The sequence below is a fragment of the Puma concolor genome, chromosome A2 (genome assembly GCF_028749965.1).
Source record: "Puma concolor isolate L17-30 chromosome A2, mPumCon1.1.hap2, whole genome shotgun sequence".
NCBI classification, from domain to species: domain Eukaryota; kingdom Metazoa; phylum Chordata; class Mammalia; order Carnivora; family Felidae; genus Puma; species Puma concolor.
In genome coordinates, this window is record NC_141668.1 from 77,777,276 (window position 1) to 77,797,642 (window position 20,367).

The 20,367-nt window shown below is 37.0% G+C and overlaps 1 long non-coding RNA gene across 1 annotated transcript in view; it reads right to left on the reverse strand.

The window, feature by feature from the left end:
- The window catches only part of LOC147583278 (uncharacterized), a 33,069-nt gene extending 12,970 nt beyond the window's left edge, over positions 1-20,099 (reverse strand). The window contains exon 1 of the long non-coding RNA XR_015247808.1: positions 19,913-20,099. This is a non-coding gene — a long non-coding RNA (uncharacterized LOC147583278). The remainder of the gene's footprint in view (positions 1-19,912) is intronic.
- Positions 20,100-20,367: the final 268 nt, after the last annotated feature.

Consider the following 20,367-nt stretch of genomic DNA (forward strand, 5'->3'; position numbering starts at 1 on the left):
AAACTAATGCTAATATCAAAACAGGATATTTGACTTTGGGGTCAAACTGGCTTACTCTGATGAAACTGTCTGTACATATTCTTTATGAGAGGCAAACTATGATCTTTAAGAACAATTGTAGATTTATTGCTACTAGTGATCTGAATTCCCATATTTCCAAGAAATTCATGCAAGAAAATAACTTCACTTTGCAAATCTATACATACAAAACAGTTTATAACAGCAACATAACAATAAATAATTAGAATATATGTACGTTTCAATGATGAAAGAATGCTAAAATTACTAATTTTACATCAGTTGCAGCCTTAACCATCTCCTTTAAACCTTTATAGGAAAATTGGCAACATGATTATAATGGTCATGTAGAAGGATCAATGTAGGAGAATCTCTAGAAAGTATTACCAGACCTTTTCTAGTAAATATTAAAATTGACTGTAAACGTTTGAGTATAATCTTGGTTAGAAATCATATGTGCAATCTAAAAGAAACAAAAACCCTCAAACAAACAAAAAGCAGAATCAGACCTGTAAGTACAGAGAGCAAATGAATGGCTGCTGGGAAGGGGTGCGAGGTGGGCAAAATGGGTGAAAGAGAGTGGGAGATAGAGGCTTCCACTTATGGAATGAGTAAGTCACGGGAATAAAAGGCACAGCCTAAGGAATACAGTCAATGATACTGTAATAGTGTTGCATGGTGACAGCAGCTACACTTTGGATGAGCACAGCTTAATTTATAAACTCATCAAATCACTATGTTATACACCTGAAACTAATATAACATTGTATGTCAACTACATTCAAATAAAAAAAAATTTTTTAAAGAGAGCAGCAGGGATACCCTCACTGCTTAGACTTTGAGTGATGTAGTTTAACAATATGTATCAAAGTTTCTAAAAACAAGTGTATTACGTACCATAAAGCACTATTTTTTTTTAAAGATCCTAAATATATAATGGCTCAAGACCAGTATCTTTCACTCGACCAACCCCTGAGATGAATGTTCCTGGTTCAGTTAAAGGGTAGCTCGCTCCACATGGTGGTTAAGGAGCACAAATTTGTTCTGTCCTTCATACCTCTTCCTCTGCTGCCTCCTGGCACCCCAGAGGAAAGAGGACCTGGAGGAAGGAGATCTGATTGTCAATTATCTTAGTCCAGAGATGGCACAAAAGAATCATACTCTTCTATGCCACTGACTAGGACTCAGTCACGTGGCCACACCCAACTGCAGGTGGAACCGGGAAATGAGGTACCTGGTTCCTCGGAAGCAGAGAGAAATTTGGGATATGGCTAGAAATCTCTGCCACAACATATACATCATATGAGTCAGAAAATTTATCTTTGAGAATTAATCTTAAAGAAATAATGATACACATTTATAAGAATGTAAGAATAAGTATATTCACTAACATTAGTGCTCATTTTACTAGTGAAAATAATCTCCAATGATAATAATTTATAGGACATCAAAACAATGATGTACTATATAGATAGAATATATATAATAATGATCCTAGTATAAAATAAAATGAAAAGTGCGACATAATATTAACTGGAGAAATGAAAAAAATCAAGGATAGAACTACAGGGTATGGTTCAAGATTTGTTATAATCAAAAGTATAAATAAATGTGGATGTAGTTATAGGCATATAGATTCATATATACATACAGACATAATCGCATGAGAAAAATAAGGATATGCCCCCAAATTGGTTATTTTTTTTCTGGTAGAATAAGACAATCAATTTTTCCTTTTGTAAAAAAAAAGTTTGTGTTTTCTACAATGACTAATCATTCCTTAAATACTTAAAAGAAAAAAACAAAAAAAATAGTAAGTTTTATAAATTGTTAAAATTTTGAACAGACTTATTACATACTAAGACTAAGCACAGATACAGTTGTAAATAGATGAGGATTAGAAATATGCATTTTTACCTATTCACATACATACATACACAAAGATACAAAAGCATTTGTATAAATATATGCAAATTTTTCTTTTTTTTTTATTATAAGTTTCCCATATTTAAAATGTTACATTATTTGTAACCATTTTTAATGGGTTGGGTCTTTTAATGAGAAGAAAAATGTCATGTAAAATCAAACTGTAGTGGCACCTGGGTGGCTCAGTTGGTTGAGCTTCCAAGTCTTGATTTCAGCTCAGGCCATGATCTCATGGTTCATGGGATCCAGCCCCGTGTAGGGCTCCACACTAACAGCACAGACCCTGCTTGGGATTCTCTCTTTCCATCTCCCTCTCCATTTCTCCTACTCCTCCCCTGAGCACGCACTTGCACGCACTCTCTCTCACTCAAAATAAATAAAATTTAAAAATAAAATAAAATCTAACTGTAATTTGCTCTAAAAGCCCTAAAAGTAGGGGCGCCTGGGTGGCGCAGTCGGTTAAGCGTCCGACTTCAGTCAGGTCACGATCTTGCGGTCCGTGAGTTCGAGCCCCGCGTCAGGCTCTGGGCTGATGGCTCAGAGCCTGGAGCCTGTTTCCGATTCTCTGTCTCCCTCTCTGTCTGACCCTCCCCCGTTCATGCTCTGTCTCTCCCTGTCCCAAAAATAAATAAACGTTGAAAAAAAAATTAAAAAAAAAAAAAAAAAGCCCTAAAAGTACAGAAGTATTCTGGAGGACAGAATTGGTCTTCCTCCTTTAAATTGGGAAAACACTTACATTGTCTGCCTCTCATTGTGATGCTTGAGAAAACCAGAGTTTGCTTAGATTGAGCCTGTGCAGCAGGTCAAATGACAGCCCCCCAAAAGAGAAGCCTATATCTTAATTCCTGGAACCTCTGAACGTTCCCTTTTGCAGACAAAGCTTATTTGTAGGTATTTAGGAATCTTGAGATGAGATCATCATCCTGGATTACACAGTGGGCCCTATCTCCAATGACAGTCTCCTTACAAGAGACAGAAGAACTGGAGAAAAGAAAGTCACAGGATGAAGAGACTGCCATGATACAGCCACACACAGAGACTGCCCCGAACCACCAGAAGCTCAGACACAAGGAAAGGAATATCCCCTGGGGCCTTGGAGGGAGCATGGCCTCGCGGACACCTTGATTCCAGACTTCTGGCCTCAAGAAGTGTGAGAGAATGAATGTGCTTTGCTTTGAGCCACACAGTTTATGGAAATTATTACAGCAGTCGAAATAAATCACTCTGTGTAATAAAGTGGCAAGAATAGAGAATCTCTTCATGATTGTGGGACAGCAAGTTTGAGGGTACCTGCATGGGGAGAAGAGGATTTGGGAAATAATCTCCAGAAAGAACATAATGTGGCACAAAGTGGCGAGCAGGACTGAGGTGCATATGACCAAGAAGCTATCAAACTAACGAACTTAGTTTCACTTTGATGTTATTATCTATGCTGTGCTGTTCCCTAGCTTAACCTTTATCCTTCATCCCTCCTTCTTCAGTGAAAGTGTTTTCCTAAAAGAATGGTGCTTTGGAGAGTGAGCAAGCAGGGGTTTGCATTCCGAGTCATGGAGAAGCAGGGTCAAGGGAGAACAGTACAGGGAAGGGGCGAAACAAAGAAGGATTCCAGAAATCAGCTGTGGCATGCCAACAGTAATGAGTAGTGAGAAGGAAAACAAAAACCAGACAACCTACAGCGACCTGGAGGAGGCAGGGGACCTTTCACAGCACAGAGCATTAGATCCAGTGAGTGCATGTAGACAGTAAAGGAGAAATGACCACAGAGCTGCCAGGGGCTGGAGAAGTACACAATAGCCACACACAGACAAACAGGGGTTTGGATTACAGAAGGAGAGGTCAACATCAATTTCGAGCAGGGTTAAAATCCAAGTTTCTTTCAAAACCAGCCACCTGAGGGTTGCGTGGGTGGCTTAGTCAGGTGTCCGACTCGATTTCAGCTCAGATCAGGATCTTAAGGTTCATGAGATCAAGTCCCAGTGTCAGGGCAGAACCTGCTAGGAATTCTCTCTCTCCCTCTCTCTCTGCTGTTTCCCCCACTCACACTTTCGCTCTCAAAAGAAATAAACTTCAAGAAAAAAATCCACTTGAGGGCATAGCCTTTTCTCTCTCTTCCTTCTGCATCTCTTCCATGTTATGATATGGATTTTTCTTATTCTGGTATATAGTAGGAATAGTCAAGTTAAATCCACCACCAGAGGCATGCTACCCCACTGCAGGACTGATCCTGTGACAAAACAATCAAAACACAGAGAGCTTGTGAAGACTCCACATGAGGAGGAGTGATGAATTAAAGTAGTTGTCTTTCTTTGAAACAGCGAGGAGGGGAGGAAGGTTGAAAAAGGAGAGATGCAAGCAGGTGAGAACAGTAAAGTAACAGAAGCTTCTGGAAATGGGTGGAGGGGTGATTCGGGAGTAAAAGAGTAAATAGAAGTGTGGTTAAAATCAAACAAGGAGGTCAGGAAAAGTTGGAAGAGATGGAGAAAAGAGCTCAGCAGAAAAAGAAGTAGAAGCAGAGAAGAAGCAGAAAGAGAGCTTTGAATACAGAACACCGTATCATCATAATAAGGTAGTTTGTATTAAACGTGAATATTTTTAGAGCCTATATAAAATCATTTCAACTTTCTGGCTTTTAATGAGAAGTGTAGTCAATTTAAATTTTAATTTAAATAACACTTCCCAAAGACCATAAAATTTCGGACTCCATCAGGATTTATTACCCTCTAGGAAAAGTTAGGTACTTTAGAAATGCATTAATTCCCTTACGACATTTGGCTTTTGCCACAGAACCAGTTTCTGGCTAAATGACTCTGTGACCTAAAAGAGCTCATTTATTTCTCAGAGTGAATATTCACTTTTACGGAGCATCTTTCATATTAGGGGGCTCCAGTTCGGGTTTGTGGAGAAACACTAACGAAGAAACAGGACTTGACTGCTCCTATTTTGAATAAATTATTAGCCCCTTCTAGTGTCAGCACTAATTTTATTATTTATGTGAATTAATATAAACTCTGAAAAACAAACCATTCCATGTTATGAAGTTTGAAAAATGTGACTTTGGAAAACTTATAGTCATCCATTTTAGTTTTATACGAAAGAAGTTCTTTTCAGAATGATGAGATGTGGAGGTGATAAATATGTAATAATGTTTTCATACACTTGCCAATTTAATGTGTTTGCATAAATATTTAATACATCAATCTTTTCAAGAAGAACATGTTCTGCATTTCAATGTGTCTTTTCTTTTTCATTAGATTGACCTATTTCTAAAGTCCCCAGAGAAAATTTTTTCATTTGGTGGACATTTCCAAGACAATGATCAAATCTCCTTTTTTTGTGAGCGTATAAGAAAATGTGAATTTTGTTTGGACTTTATGCAAAATCATCATTATATATATGTATATGTGATTTATAAGAGTAAAATCCACTTCAGTGGATTTGTATTATAAAAAGTATGGAGGACATAATTTGAGACAAATATTTAAATGAAGCAAATGTGTTGAAATGATTTTAATTTAATTAAAATAAATTTATAAATAATTTATTTAATTATTTTAGTTATTTTAATTTGAGTCCAAAGTAGGAAAGTTTCTGGTAAATGGTGACCCCACAACTTTGTCCAAGTTTGAGATATGTGTGTATAACACATGAACTTTTTTCAAGAAATTCACTAAGCCTCCATTCAAATTATTATCTTTTTAAGGTCTGCCCAGCTAAACACAACTCCTCATTAAACCAATCTCTCTAAATATCATTCAAATTTGGTTATTTTTCCAGTGTGCCTTCTCCAATCATATATATACCTGATTACTGCATAGATAGTTCCTCTCAACTACACCTTGCATTGTTAGCTTATTTCTTTACATGTGGTCTTTGAGGTTATATTTCATATACAGGTGCTTGCTGCTGTATAAGACTATTTTATCTCATGATGTTGCTATTCTTGTTTCTTTTCTCTCCATACATTTCTACTGGGGTATATCATTTTGAAACGATGCTAAAAAGGGTTGTACAACTACACATCAGATATCAACTATTGAGCATCTGCCCAGGTCTTATGAAGCTGAAGAGGCAGCCCTCTCTCACCTTTCAAGTTTCCTGCAAGTCCTGAAGGTCAGCAAGACACAGCTTACCCTCCCAGGACTGGGTAGGTAGGTAGGTAGGCGCTACCTTCCCCCTGGGAAAGTCATTTACTGGGCTAAAAGGCCGAGCCCTTCTCCTCTGAGTGGAAGAGTGTCCTTGCTGTCTCCTTCAACAAAGAAACAATTGAGAGGTGGAGAGTTGACAAGCATTCAGGCTGCCCTTTTCCTCAGAATTCCCTAGTAAAAGCGTTAGCTTAGTAGTTGTAAAATTTGAAGAGATGAACAGGGGAGGAGGGAAGGGAGCAAATGAACAAGAATATCTACACTGGAACGTAGAACATAGCTTCTCAGGGAACAAAGATTTTGTCTAGTTTCATATTCCTCTGTGGTTAGAAATGAGCCTTGTACATGCTAAATGTTTAATAGTTAGTTGTAAAATAAATGAATCAAAGGAAGACAATAATTTTTCAAGGGAAAAAATGGTTTTGTAATATGCCATTTATAAAATCAAATAATAGACTGAATATCTAATGGATAAAGTAGATCGAGATTCAAATAACTCCAGGGTGGGCTTGGTAAAACTCTAGGGGTTTGGTCTTCTCTGGGAATATGCTACCAAGTAACAACAATCCCCTTTTTTTGTATTCGAGAAGCTTTTTTTTCCCTATCATTCTATTCAACAAACACTTCAATCAGAAGAAAACACACAATTAAAATAATTGAAGTTTAGGGAATGTCTATTTCTGACAGACTGTTAAGAAATATGCGTAAGACACCTTTGAATCATTGAGGCTGGAAGGAGAGCAGTCCTTAAAAAATAATAGACTTTTAAGTGAGTGCACAACCTAAACTATGTGTTATGAATGTGGTCTTGCGTAAATCACTTGGACTTCTTTCAAAGGAAGATTCTGTAATTTAAATTAAGTCATGTATTTTTTGAATAAACATAGTAGTTCTGTTTCCGGAACTTAATGAGTACTGTATCACAGGGACAGGTAAGACATACCAAAACCATGTAAGCAACCTGGTTACCATGAATTGTATGTACATTTATGGAAAGAGGAAGAAGTAAATTACTTTTAATTTTACTTTTGTATTTTATATTACTTCTAAAGAATTGGGAGACACGGAATCCCAAGCATGGCCTTCTACACAAGGACAACTTATTAGAAAATTCTTAATTATTTAGTTGAAAGGCTGATAACTTTCCCACAGATTACTTGTAAATCACACAAAAATGCTAAGATATGAAAAGTAGGAATTGATAAATGGCATTCATTAAATATGATAGAAATTGCTAGTGACCCAAATAGCCATTAATGTATAATTCAACAATTAAGGTAATTCAACCCAATAGAAAACAACCGTTGTCATCAAATATAATTAAAATATTCCACTACTTATAACAGAAGTCCATAAACTTTTCCTATAAATGATTAGATACTTAATATTTTATGCTTTTTGGGTCTTACAGCTTCCGTTGTAACTACTCAACTTTGTTCTTAAAGGATGGAAACAACCACAGCCATGCATAAAAGAATGAGTGTAGCCATGTCCCAATAAAACTTTTTTTACAAAGGCAATCAACAGTCCAGATTTGGACCATAGATCACTGTTTGACAAATCCCATAATATGGCACAGAAGACTCTTCAGAATATAGCAAAAACGTATAGGATTCCACATTTGAAACATAGGGGGCCACTCCCAAATTTACTACTTGTTCATATTCTCTCTCCCCCTTCCTTTCCTCTCCCCATTTTTTTACTCTTCTTTCCTCTGACCTGCTGTATCCCAGTTCATCAAGGGCAGGGGTGAAGGTGTACAAAGGGAGTAACCTATGCCAGAGGAGAGGAGTATTTTTTGATGCTGTTTAAATTGCCAATTCATGGTAATAATAAAAGCAGGCTGACTTTTTGTTGGCTTTACTGTTGTACTGAAATCCCACATCATTTTTATTGCCCATGACTGCCCACTCAAGGCAGTCTGCTGCCACGATACCCAATGCTCTTCTGTATCTTAAATGGAAAATATAACTGTGTATGTTGGACTTTTTTCTGAATTAATAAATATTCTTTAACTGTTGTCTAGAGGTTATAGGATGCATCATAACTTAATAAAGCCTACATTGATATATATTTAAACTATTCCAAATGTTCTCTGGTACAAATAATGCTTCACTGTATATATTTCAACACTCTTCTTTGCACACTTCTGGGAGTTTTATTTGAATAAATTCCTAGAAAGTAAATTGATGACACATTTAAAATTTTAACATATATTGCCACATTGCACTTCAAAAATTCTGTGTCTGTTTAAACTTTATCCAAGTATACATGAATCTTATGAATAAATCCATACTCTCCAATAGAAAATAAAATCAATATTTGTAACTTTTGCCAATTTTTAACTCAAATATGATATCTCATTTTATTTCAAATTGCATTTCTTTTCATAAATTATCAACCATTTTTAAATGTTTTCGTCTGAAAATACTCTTCAATATATAATACTGTATAATTTGGGTTTAGTTAAAGGGAATGTCCATAAAGGCAATCTTACAAACAAATAAAGTTTAATATATTCAAGTAGAGTACGTTAAAATTGTACAGCTTGTTAAGCTGGATCAGTCTTGTTAAGATTATTTAGCCTCATTAGTTAAATGTGTTTGGATATTTTTGTCTTGTTATATTTAAAAACTCTCATAGGCTCCTCAATAAGCTTTTTGTATTTTTGTCAATAAGAAATAATTATTTGAAGGAGGACCCAAAATAGCGGAACAGCATGGAAGTTTTTTGTGTGTCTCACGTCCATGAAATACAGCCAGACCAACACTAAACCATCCAATACCCCTAGAAAACTGATTGGAGGATTAACACAACAATCTGCACAACCTGAACCACAGAATTCAGCAGGTACATGGCACAGAGAGGTGAATTTGGGGAGCGAGAAGCCATGAAAGGTAGGGAACCACTATTGTGGGCAGAGAGAGGACAGAGACTGGGGAGGGGGGGAGAATACGGGAAAAGCACCCCTCCTCAAAATCAGCTGAAGAGAAAGTGGAAAATTGGAAACAGCCTCAGGGACTAAACTAAAAAGGGAGAAAGGAGAAAGGAGAGTCTTAAATTCCATTAAGACTGTAAACAAGGGGAGCACAAAGGCTGCAACTCCACAGCTTGATACCTGGTGGTGCTCTGGTAGGAAGGGCAAATACCCAGGAACAGAGTGGAGGTGGAGGTTCTCGGGTCACATGGTTCCACTGCTGGAAAGACATTTGGTAGAGACTGTTGAAGCCACCTGGTCCCAGCAGACCCCAGAAAACGGCCACATTCGCTGGTGCTGGAACAAGGTTGTTAAGGGTGAAGCCTGGTGCCAGATGTGTGTTGTAATTTTCCATAATCCCTGAAACGCTGCTGCTACACTGTCTTGCAAACTTTTTCTGGGGCAGGCTGGCACCTGGCCGCAGTCTCTGGGCACCGGCAGCAGCAGGATCCAGCAAGCGTTCCTGGGTGCAGCCAACATTCGGCCATTGCTCATTTGGCCATTGCTCGGTGAGACCCTCCCACAGAGGGGCTGAACAGGTCAAAGCCGCAGTCCTTCAGAAGTAAGGGGCTGGGGAAAACAGCCGCATCCGAGATAAAACTCAGGAGAGAGGTACTGTCTGGGGCCTGGTCATGGAGGGTGAAAAAGCGGGGAGTGTATGAGAGCTGAAGACAGAGGACAGGTGAGTGATTGCTGACCTGGGAGAACAGACTGGGTAGCTGGGTGGCACCATTTTCACCGCTCCCACACATGCGCATATGCACCTACAAGCACCACAACAATCCACCCCAGTAGGCTAGTAGCGCCATCTAGTGGAGAGCGGAGCTGTTACACTGATCTCCGCCCAACTGGGCCAACTTCGCTCTTCAAGAACACAAGTCTCATCGCCAGCTTAGTTTATGGACTATAAAGAGCTATATAGACTGACTTCTAGGGGAAAAATGAAAGAATTTCATTCCTCCTTCAATCTGTTAGCAGATTCATCTATTCAATTTTCTTTCTTTTTCTTTCCCTTTTTTCTTTTTCTCTTTTACAATTATTCTCTTTTTCTTGAATACCGAAAGAGAAAATATTCATTTTTATTTTCAATTTTTATTAAAAATATTTCTTTAATTTTTATTACTATATTTTTTATGTTTGTGAAATTTTTTCAAATTCTATTTTACTTCCATCATTTTATTTTAGTCTACTTCAGTGTATTCACCTTTTCAAGTTTTCAAAAAATTTCCTTTTTTTAATTTTTCTTTTTCTTTTTTTCTCTTTTTCATTTCTTTTACTTGAATGTAGAAAGAGAAAAACTTCATTTTTACTTTCAATTTCTATTAAAAATATTTTCCTTTACTTTTATTACTATATTTTTACTTTTATGTACATTTTTTCAAATTCTATTTTACTTCCATCATTTTATTTTAGTCTACTACAATCTATTCACTTTTTCAAATTTTCAATTTCCTTTTTTCTTTTTTTATCTTTTTTCTCTTTTTCATTTCTTTTCTTTTTTCTTAAATACAGAAAAAGAAAAAATCATATTTGTTTTTAATTTTTATTAAAAATATTTTTCTTTAATTTCTTTCTACTGTGGTCTTTATTTTTGTGTATATTTTTTCAAATTCTATTTTACCCCCATCATCTCATTTTAGTCTACTTCAGTGTATTCATTTTTTCAAATTCTCAAATGATTTCCTTCCCCCCCCTTTTTTTTGTTTAATCTGTCAAACCACTTTGAACACCCAGACCAAAACACATCTAGGATCTAGCATCATCTATTCAATTTTGTGTGGGTGTGTCTTTAATTTTTAATTTTAATATTTTTTTACTTTCAATTTTTCTATCTCATAATTCCTTTTCTCCCTTCAAAAGGACAAAACGAAGGAATTCACCCCAAAAGAAAGAGCACGAAGAAACGACAGCCAGGGATTTAACCCACACAGATACAAGCAAGATGTCTGAACCAGAATTTAGAATCACGATAATAAGAATACTAGCTGGAGTCAAAAATAGGTTAGAATCCCTTTCTGCAGAGATAAAAGAAGTAAAAAATGGATGGGTGCAGCAGCAGCAAGGATGGATGAGGCAGAACAGAGAATCAGCGATATAGAGGACAAACTTACAGAGAATAACAAAGCAGAAAAAAGAGGGAGATTAAGGCAAAAGAGCACGATTTAAGAATTAGAGAAATCAGTGACTCATTAAAAAGGAACAACATCAGAATCATAGGGGTCCCAGAAGAGGAAGAGAGAGAAATAGGGGTGTAAGGGTTATATGAGCAAATCATAGCAGAAAACTTTCTTCACCCGGGGAAAGACACAGACATCAAAAGCCAGGAAGCATAGAGTACCCCCATTAGATTCAACAAAAACCGACCATCAACAAGGGATATCATAGACAAATTCAGAAAATACTCAGGCAAGGGGAGAATTATGAAAGCAGCAAGTGAAAAAAGTCCCTAATTTACAAGGGAAGACAGATCAGCTTTGGAGCAGACCTATCCATAGAAACTTGCCAGGCCAGAAAGGAGTGGCAGGATATAGTCAACGTGCTGAATCAGAAAAATATGCAGCCAAGAATTCTTTATCCAGCAAGGATGTCATTCAAAATAGAAGGAGAGATAAAAAGTTTCCCAGACAAACAAAAATTAAAGGAGTCTGTGACCACTAAACCAGCCCTGCAAGAAATTTTAAGGAGGACTCTCTGAGGGGAGAAAAGATGAAAACATATATATATAAATAAATAAATACCAAAAGAAACAAAGATTATAAAGGACCAGAAAACACCACCAGAAACTCCAACTCTACAAACATCATACTAGCAATAAATTTGTACCTTTCAGTACTCACTAAATGTCAATGGACTCAATGCTCTAATCAAAAGACATAGGGTAACAGAATGGATAAGAAAACAAGATCCATCTATATGCTGTTCAGGAGACCCACTTTAGACCTAAAGACACCTTCAGATTGAAAATAAGGGGATGTAGAACCATCTATCATGCTAATGGTCAACAAAAGAAAGCCAGAGTAGCCATACTTATATCAGACAATCTAGACTTTAAAATACTGTATCAAGAGATGCAGAAGAGCATTATATCACAATCAAGGGGTCTATCCACCAAGAAGACCTAACAATTGTAAACATTTATGCACGAAATGTGAAAGCACCCAAATATATAAATCAGTTAATCACAAACATAAAGAAACTCATCAATAGTAATACCATAACAGTAGGAGACTGCAACACCCCACTCACAGCAATGGACAGATCATCTAATCAAAAAATCAACAAGGAAACAATGGCTTTGAATGACACATTGGACCAGATGGACTTAACAGATATATTCAGAACATTTCATCCTAAAGCAGCAGAATATACATTCTTCTCCAGTGCACATGGAACGTTCTCCAGAATAGACCATATACGGAGACACAAATCAGCCCTAAGTATGTAAAAAGGATAGTGATCATACCGTGCATACTTACAGACCACAACGCTATGAAACTCGAAATCAACCACAAGAAAAAATTTGGAAAGGTAACAAATACTTGGAGACTGAAGAACATCCTACTAAATAATGAATGGGCTAACCAAGCAGTTAAAGAGAAAATTAAAAAGTATATGGAAGTCAATGAAAATGATAACACCACAACCCCAAACCTCTGGGACTCAGCAAAGGTGGTCATAAGAGGAAAGTAGATAGCAATCCAGGCCTTCCTAAAGAAGGAAGAAAGATCTCAGATACACAACCTAACCTTATGCCTTAAGGAGCTGGAAAAAGAATAGCAAATAAAACCCAAAACCAGCAGAACACAGGGAATAATAAAGATTAGATCAGAAACGAATGCTATCGAAACCAAAAAACAGTAGAATAGATCAATGAGACCAGAAGCTGGTTCTTTGAAAGAATTAACAAAATTGATAAACCACTAGCCACTTTGATCCAAAGGAAAAAGGAAAGGACCCAAATAATAAAATCAAGAATGAAAGAGGAGAGATCACAACCAACACAACAGAAATAAAAACAATAATAAGATAATATTATGAGCAATTATACACCAATAAAATGGGTAATCTGGAAGAAATGGGCAAATCCCTAGAAACATATACACTATCAAACTGAAACAGGAAGAAATAGAAAATTTGAACAAGCCCATAACCAGTAAGGAAATTGAATTAGTAATAAAAAATCTGTCAAAAAACAAGAGTCCAGGGCCAGATGACTTTCCAGGCGATTTCTACCAAACATTTAAGGAAGAGTTAACACTTATTCTCTTGAAACTGTTCCAAAAAATAGAAATGGAAGGAAAACTTCCAAACTCTTTGGATGAAGCCAGTATTACCTTGATTCCAAAACCAGACAGAGACCCCACTAAGAAGGAGAACTATAGACCAAATTCCCTGATGAACATGGATGCAAAAATCCTCAACAAGATATTAGCCAACTGGATGCAACAATACATGAACAAAATTATTCACCACAACCAAGTGGGATTTATACCTGGGATGCAGGGCTGGTTCAATATCCGCAAAACAATTAACATGATTCATCACATCAATAAAAGAAAGGACAAGAACCATATGATCCTCTCAATAGATGCAGAGAAAGCATTTGACAAAATACAGCATCGTTTCTTGATAAAAATCCTCAAGAAAGTAGTGATAGAAGGAGCATACCTCGAGATCATAAAAGCCATATATGAATGACCCAACGCTCATCCTCAATGGGGAAAAACTGAGAGCTTTCCCCCTAAGGTCAGGAACAAGACAGGGATGTCCACTCTCGCCACTGTTACTCAACATAGTATTGGAAGTGTTAGCCTCCGCAATCAGACAACACAAAGAAATAAAAGGCATCCAAATCGGCCAGGAGGAGGTCAAACTTTCACTCTTCGCAGATGACATGATACTGTACATAGAAAACCCAAAATATTGCACCAAAAAACTTCTAGAATTGATTCATGAATTCAGCAAAGTTGCAGGATATAAAATCAATGCACAGAAATCGGTTGCCTTCCTACACACCAACAATGCAGCGACAGAAAGAGAAATCAAGGAATCGATCCCATGTATAGTTACACAAAAAACCATAAAATACCTAGGAATAAATCTAACCAAAGAGGTGAAAAAACTATACATTGAAAATGATAGAAAGCTTATGAAAGAAATTGAAAAAGACACACAAAAAAATGGAAAAAGATTCCATGCTCCTGGATAGGAAGAACGAATATTTTTAAAATGTTGATACTACCCAAAGCAATCTACATATTCCGTGCAATCCCTATCAAAGTAACACCAGCATTCTTCACAGAGCTAGAACAAATAATCCTAAAATTTATATGGAGCCAGAAAAGACCCCAAATAGCCAAAGCGATCTTGAAAAAGAAAACCAAAGCAGGAGGCATCACAATCCCAGACTTCAAGCTATACTACAAAGCTGTAATCATCAAGACAGTATGGTACTGGCACAAGAATAGATACTCAGATCAATGGAATAGAATAGAGAACCCAGAAATGGACCCACAAATGTATGGCCAACTAATCTTTGGCAAAGCAGGAAAGAATATCCGATGGAATAAAGACGGTCTCTTCAGCAAGTGGTGCTGGGAAAACTGGACAGGGACATGCAGAACAGTGAACTTGGACCACTTTCTTATACCATACACAAGAATAAACTCAAAATGGATGAAAGACCTAAATGTAAGACAGGAAGGCATCAAAATCCTTGAGGAGAAAGCAAGCAAAACCTCTTTGATCTTGGCCACAGCAACTTCTTACTCAGTATGTCTCCAGAGGCAAGGGAAACAAAAGCAAAAATGAACTACTGGGACCTCATCAAAATAAAAAGCTTCTGCACAGTGAAGGAAACAATCAGCAAAACTAAAAGGAAACCGACAGAATGGGAGAAGATATTTGCAAATGACATATGGCATAAAGGGTTAGTATCCAAAATCTATAAAGAACTTATCAAACTCAACACCCAAAAAACAAATAATCCAGTGAAGAAATGGGCAAAAGTCATGAATAGACACATCTCCAAGGAAGACATCCAGATGGCCAACAGACACATGAAAAAATGCTCAACATCACTCATCATCAGGAAAATACGAATCAAACCACCATGAGATACCACCTTACACCTGTCAGAGTGACTAACATTAACAACTCAGGCAACAACGGATGTTGGTGAGGATGTGGAGAAAGAGGATCTTTTTTGCATTGCTGGTGGGAATGCAAGCTGGTGCAGCCACTCTGGAAAACAGTATGGAGGTTCCTCAAAAAACTAAAAATAGAACTTCCCTACAACCCAGAAATTGCACTACTAGGCATTATCCACAGGATACAGGTGTGCTGTTTCGAAGGGACACATGCACCCCCATGTTTATAGCAGCACTATCAACAACAGCCAAAGTATGGAAAGAGCCCAAATGTCCATCGATGGATGAATGGATAAAGAAGATGTGGTATATATATATATATATATATATATATATATATATATATACACACACACACACACACAATGGATTATTATTGGGCAATCAAAAAGAATGAAATCTTGCCATTTGTAACTATGTGAATGGAACTGGAGGGTATTAAGCTAAGTGAAATTAGTCAGAGAAAGGCAAAAATCATATGACTTCACTCATATGAGGACTTTAAGAGACAAAACAGATGAACATAAGGGAAAGGAAACAAAAATAATATAAAAACATGGAGGGGGACAAAACAGAAGAGACTCATAAATATGGAGAACAAACTGAGGGTTACTGGAAAGGTTGTGGGTGGGGGGACAGGCTAAATGGGTAATGGGCACTAAGGGATCTACTTCTGAAATCATTGTTGCACTATATGCTAACTAATTTGGATGTAAATTTAAAAAAAATTAAAAATTAAATTAAAAAACTTTAAATTAAAAAAAGAAATAATTATTGATATTTTTGTTTGGTGTGTAGTGTCAGTAATTTTACTCTAATATGGGTAAGATATTTTCCAAAGGCATACGTCCTCTCCGGGAAATCCTACCTCTCTTCTTGGACATTAGGAATGAAGATAGAGTACACTTACACATAATCACCCATACTATTTAATAATAAAATATATAGGGGCGCCTGGGTGGCGCAGTCGGTTAAGCGTCCGACTTCAGCCAGGTCACGATCTCGCGGTCCGTGGGTTCGAGCCCCGCATTGGGCTCTGGGCTGATGGCTCAGAGCCTGGAGCCTGTTTCTGATTCTGTGTCTCCCTCTCTCTCTGCCCCTCCCCCGTTCATGCTCTGTCTCTCTCTGTCCCAAAAATAAATAAACACGTTGAAAAAAAAATTTTTTAAATAAAAAATAATAAAATACATAATTTCTAATCTAACTTCATAGGTGCGGAGTTTACTATCTGTTTGGTATGACATGATAACTGTAGACAAATACATGATGATCTGAAATGCTTTTGGACATTTGGCTTTTATGGGGGGGGAGTGTTGAGCTGTTTTTAAGTTTTGAAGTACATCCTACCCATGATATGTGCACTCAGCCTTCTTGCTTTATGGCAGTGGTACAGCTTTTGTCTTGGCTTCTTCCCTGTGACCCTTCCCATTAGTTTCTAGCCACTGTTCAACCCTCTCCACTCAAAGAGGAAGCTTTATCTCTCCTTTTATTTCCTTCCAGTTCCTGTTAAAAAAAATAGAGGCCTATTATTATCCTAATTATTATGCATAAAAAGATAATATTTTACACCAGAAAAAAAAAAGTTCTCTGTCCATATTACATCAACTCAGGCAGAACTCTTATACCCAAATAGTATACACTCTGTCTTCTCCCTGGTTCCAATGAGTGAACTGTCAATGCTCTTCTCTAAACTCAGGTGTTCTACTCATTCACCGGATGCCATCTGCTACTGACTACTCAAAGAATAACTTCTGTAGTCGTTCTCTCTCTCTCCCTCTTGTATCACTGTAGGCAATGTTGGCATGCCCAGGGCTCTGCCCTGTACTTTTCACATCTTGGTCTACAACTGACCCCTAAATGTTCTCAAATTTAGACTTCAAATACGCTTCATCTCTTGAAAGATTCACCACTTACATCTCAAAGCCAAACCACACTCCTAAATTCTAAATTAATATATTCAAATTGCTTACTTAACATCTCCAGCTGCATAACTAAGAGGCGTCTTTAACATATTTAAAACTGAGGTCTTGACTTTCCCTGTATCTTTTCTTCTCAAGGTTCCACATCTCTGAAAATGGCAATTCCATGTTTTCCAGTTGCTCAGATCAAAACATTGGAAGCACAACTGAGTTTTCTCACTTCCTTATAACTACATAACAACCAACAACAAATACTCTGAACTTTTTCTTCAAAATATATCCATAATCTAATAATTCTGAATAATCTAATTACTACCATCATTGCCCCTCTAGTCAAAGCCACTATTATCATTCACTTCAACTACATGGATTCTCTCCTTCCACCTTTGTTTCCATGCAGTCTGTTCTTTACACAGGAGCCACAGGCAGGTCATGACATGCCTCTGCTTAAAAACATCCCATGGCTTTCCAGCCTCCTCAGAGTAAAAATCAAAGTCCTTGCCATGGTTTACAAGACCCTATGTTATCCAGCCCAATAAGATCTCTCTCCAATGTCATCTCTTACCCATTCCCCCCTTGTTCACTTCTAGTCACACTGGCATGTTTCTATTTTCTAGAACACATCTGGCCCTCAGTCATCCAAAGAGCCTGTGTTCCTTTGCCTGTGGATCACCTTTCCACATGGATCAACAAAGCAGACCTCTTCACTGTCTTCAATCTTCTGTTAACTTATCATACAGGTCTGACATAAAATAGAATATTAATAAAGGCTAGAACATGCATAATAGTAAATGCTTGCTACATCCATCATTAGAGATTGTATTGGATCAGATGTGATATATATTTAGAGAAATACAGTTTCACTGTATGAATGAAATCTAGAAGATTTAAAACAATAAATATCTTCCATATAACTGTGAAAGAGAAATACTAATTGCTAACACTTCCTGAATTCTATTTTCCTGGACATTGTGTTCCTTATGCATATTAAATCACTTAATCTTTAAAATTGCCCTGGGGAATAGGTAATATTATTTCCATTTTAGAGACAAGACACGTGCAAAGAGAAGTAATTTGCCCCAAATCACAAAGAACAGGAGCTGGGATTTCAATCTAAGTGATATCTTCAAAACTATGCCTTTCACCACCACGCTCATTTTCCAAACTATGTCCATAATTTCAGGTTTCTTCATGAAACAAAATTCTCTAGGTTCAACCTTGGTTTTTTAAAAGTACCACTCTTAGGAGAGATGTTGATAATAAGGGAGGCTGTGCATGTGTTGGGGGAGGGATTTTATGAGAATTCGCTATACCATCCTCTCAATTTTGCTACCAATCCCTAACTTCTCTAAAAAGTCTTTTAAAAATCCCTTTAGAAAAAAAGTTAGAATGCTCAAATAAATTGTAAATAAGATTACAAAAGGAAAGACAATTACGGTTGGCACAATTCTAATACCCTCCCAAGATTCTTTCCCCTTGGTGTACACTTCTGCATGATCCTCTCTGTTGAGGGTAGGCAGGCTTTGTAAATATGATGGAATGGTCACTCTAATGCCTGGATAATGCTACTTTGCACAGGTGACCTTAAGAAAGAGTGATGTTCCTCACTGGGCTCCAGCATAAGTGAGCATAAGTTCAGGGAGCCCTCTTCCTGAAAAACAAAGTCAAATTCTGGAACACAAATTTTATGTGCAGGAAGTTTTCCATTGTTGGCTTTGAAGATGGAGAGAGTCATATGGCATGGACCTGCGAGTATGTAAGTGACCATCTAGTAGGTTTCCATCAAGTAACTGAATTCTGCCAACAATTGGAATCATCTTGGAGGAGGACTCTGAACTTCAGATGAAGATACAGCTGAGAACCTCGCTTCTCTGTGCCTGGATTTATAACCCACAAAACTGTGAGATCATATATTGGTATTACTTGAAGCCATTATGTTTGCAGTGATTCCTTACTTGGCAACAGAAAACTAAGACAACAGGCATCTCAGTTATATCAATGAATATAATTTGTTCACATTCACTCAGAAAAAGAAACTACTTTGTCTGATTCGGTTTAAAGAAAATATTTTGCCTAGAAGAAATATATATCTAAAGCAAAATGCTGTAGAAATAGAGCAAAAAAGTGGCAATATTAATAGAGTAGATTGAAAAAATAATGCAGAGGCACTAGGATTGTTTATATTGACCAAAGAGTTATAATCTACCAGATAGGTAATACAGCCATACACTTCTATGTGCCTGCTACACAAAATAACAAAATGAAGCATGAGAAGTACAAGATGAATTTGAAACAAAGATCTTGTGAGAGTGTTCGATACATCTTTGTCAGGCTCAGATGAGGTTCACAGAATTTGTGTGCTTAAGGGATCATGGAGGTTGGTGGCAGCAAGAACAGGTGAGAAGCAGCATGGAGAGGGATTCCTGCTGATTAACTGTTGCTTAATTTCAGTTATGCCCTTCGTGTAAGAGCAAACTTCAGGTCAGAACCTGAAAGGACACCAATTTCTTACTCTTTGCCCCATTATCTGATTAAAATATACTGAAAAACCTGAGTGTTTAAAGTATATTCAGAATCCACATTTGACTTAATTGTATACTTTATCCTGGCTAATATACGGTTATGTCAGTATTTGGATGAACATTACCAACAAAATATTGAACGAAAAATATATACAGTGCGATTGTTATTAATATGAAACTATTGTGACATTCGGTTTATTGTGGACTTGACCTACTTTTATTAAGATTTTTATTGTTTCCCTGAAATTAAATACCTTACCTGTTGATTCGTTTTAACTGGACTGCCAAGTCCACAGTGTGGCATGGAGCTGTGGTCTTCACACAAGGTTGGGCATAAACACACCAGAGGGTACACAAAGACATTCCAAGGGTTCAAGTTTCCTTTACTGATGCTGATACTTTCAGATCCTTAGCTTCTATGTAGATTCTTTTCCAATCCTTATCTGAAAAAGAACATATTTTGCTGATTCTTCATTCCCAACTCTCCTTTCATAATCCTTTCTCATACTTCACCCAGATTATGATCCTCTCACATTATCCAGAATCTTGCAATGAAGTGTGTCCCTAGCCAATAAAACTATCCCAGGCATCAAATGAAGTCAGTTTGATTGAAAGAAACATTGGTGAGTGACTTTAGTGACTGTTTAACAACTTGTTTTGCAAGTCAGTTGGCTTTAAATTCTTTGCTTTCAACAAAATTGATGTAATACCCAA